Source organism: Gopherus flavomarginatus, chromosome 3, assembly GCF_025201925.1.
Source record: "Gopherus flavomarginatus isolate rGopFla2 chromosome 3, rGopFla2.mat.asm, whole genome shotgun sequence".
NCBI lineage: Eukaryota > Metazoa > Chordata > Testudines > Testudinidae > Gopherus > Gopherus flavomarginatus.
Window position 1 is genome coordinate 161,766,474 of NC_066619.1, and position 2,536 is coordinate 161,769,009.

Consider the following 2,536-nt stretch of genomic DNA (forward strand, 5'->3'; position numbering starts at 1 on the left):
AACCATTTACCAACTGTCACACTCCAGTAACATGTATGAGCACCCATAACACTGGTCTGATTCCCTTGTATCAAATCCTGTCAGATACCTAAAAAAGACTGAGGAATGTTGTTAAATAAGAATTAATTTATTATTGCACCCAAACAAATTATTGTCTGACATCAGGTTAGTCAAGGGGGACAGGCAAACTAACAAAAGAGATCTGACATAAGCACACATCCTTGCTTCCAAGAATTCACTCCTCATTTCCCTCCCCAGGGCCACCCGGGGGGGGCAATTTGCCCCGGGTCCCGCAAGGGCCCCCACAATAGTTTTTCGGGGCCACTAGAGTGGGGTTCTTCCCTCCCTCTGGGGGCCCCGGAAAACTGTGGCGGGGCCTGGGCCCCTGGAGCTTCTTCTTCTCTGGGTCGTCGTCAGCAGTTTGGAGGCGGGGAGTCCTTCCGCTCCGGGGTGGAAGGATCCCCTGCCGCCGAATTACTGCTGAAGCAGGACCCACGGCCAAAGCGCTAGGTCTTTGCGGTAATTTGGTGGACCCCCCCACCGCCGAATTACCGCCAAAGCGGGGGGCCCCCTGCCACCAAATTACCGGCAAAGACCTAGCGCTTTGGTGGTGGGTCCTGCTTCGGCGATAATTCGGCGGCAGGGGGTCCTTCCATCCTGGAGTGGGGGGCCCCCTGCCGCCAAAGACCCCAGACCCTCTGAATCCTCTGGGCAGCCCTGTCCCTCCCTTCCCCAATTAACATTCTGAATAACCTGGCACAGAGCATCTCATCTAAGTCTTGCCCATTTAGTATAGCACCTTCCTCAATGGGGTCTGGCTCCTAAGCACTATAGGAACACAAAAATAAGTACAGAACTACTACTAGTAGTCAATAGGGCTCTCTTTATTGAAACTCTCACTTCCAATACAATCTCTCTCAAACTCCGAGAGGCACCAGCCATCAGTGCTACTGGCCAGTCTCCACAATGCTATGGCAAGTCTCTTATCCAGAAGAGCAGTCATTTGCATGTGTATGTTTCTTGTGCTTGGTCCGCATATTCATAAATTGCCCATTTTCCTTAGCATATGTAACTGCTCCCAAGGTACTGTGTGATTCGCCACCCAGAATGCATTCAAAAACATGGTGAAGCAGGTTGTTTATTGTGAATGCAAACACACAATTATGGCACAAAAGTTGTTGGGTGGATACAAACCAAATGTTGTTACTTGTAAGTGATTAATGGGGCCAACCCTCTAGCCAGGAACAAAATCATGGCTGTAAGTTGCAGCATGGGCATAATAGTACAATGTATTATGAAAGTCTAACTACAGCGAATTACTTTTTTCAGAACATCTGTTGAAAATCCCTTAGTTGTAGTACAGAACCCATTACTTGATAGCTTTGCCCTTTTGTTCCTCTCAGGTATTTCAGTCACACTCTGGGAAAGCCAACGAGAATTGCAGTGAACACCACAAGGTAAACTCAGTTATTATTCTAACAGAAATCTAATTTCCCTAAAGTGTGGATATGGGGCAGGAAGTAAGGTGGGAATGTGTATTTCGAAAAAAATGTATTCTTCTTCAAGTTAGCCAAGAGAGCACTGGGAAAGGAGACTGAAATTTCACAAGGTTCTTAGACCGCTGTGTTGTATAGGAACATTGGAGGGCCACTTCAGAAAGATCTATGATGGAAGGGAAAAAATCATGGTGAATCCAGACAAGCGTGAGAGTCAAGAACTGTCTCTATCCAAGGGCACTGGAATCTTTGTAGAAGTGGGGGGGTCAAGGCAAAAGTGCCCCCTCCCTCTCCATGGCTGGCTGCTCTGGCAGTGAGCCAGCTGCCCTCTCTTCTGGTGCTACAGCAGCCCCTGGTGGGCGAAAGGTGTAACTGCAGTGCTTCCCTGGCAGAATCTATTACTCTGCAGGGTAGTGAGGGGGAATCTGCAGGGGACATGAATTCTGCGCTTATATTTCTTGGGACATGGCTCCCTGGCTCTCCTGGTTCTGACACCAGTGTTTCTATCACCTCACTGGACAGGACAAATTTGCAACTTTTAAATTTTCTCTACACTGAACTCTATTGTATCTTGTCCCTAAGCAAAAGGAGTGGACCTGCTCCATTTTCACTACAAATACAGGCCCCAATTCAGCAGTCCATCACTATTCAGCAAAGCACTAAAGCTTAACATTTTTTTGAACAGGGATGGACTTAAGCACATGCTTAAATGTTTTGCAGGGAGTGTTCATTCTGAACCTTTTTTCTATAGTTGAAGTACAGGCACTAGTTTACTGAACCATAGATGAATAGATTGACAAAGGTATTAGAGTTCCTAGGCCCAGTTGTTGATAAGGAGATTTTCTTAGGATTGTAGAGGCTGCATTAGTAATTGCATATAGCTGAATATATAGCTTGAATTGTTTGTTTTGAAAGAGTAAATTTGTCTAGGCAAGGACTCAGACCCATAGACTTTAAGGTCAATAGGGACCATCATGATCATTAGTCTGACCTCCTGCACATTGCAGGCCACAGAGTCTCACCTACCCACTTCTGTAATA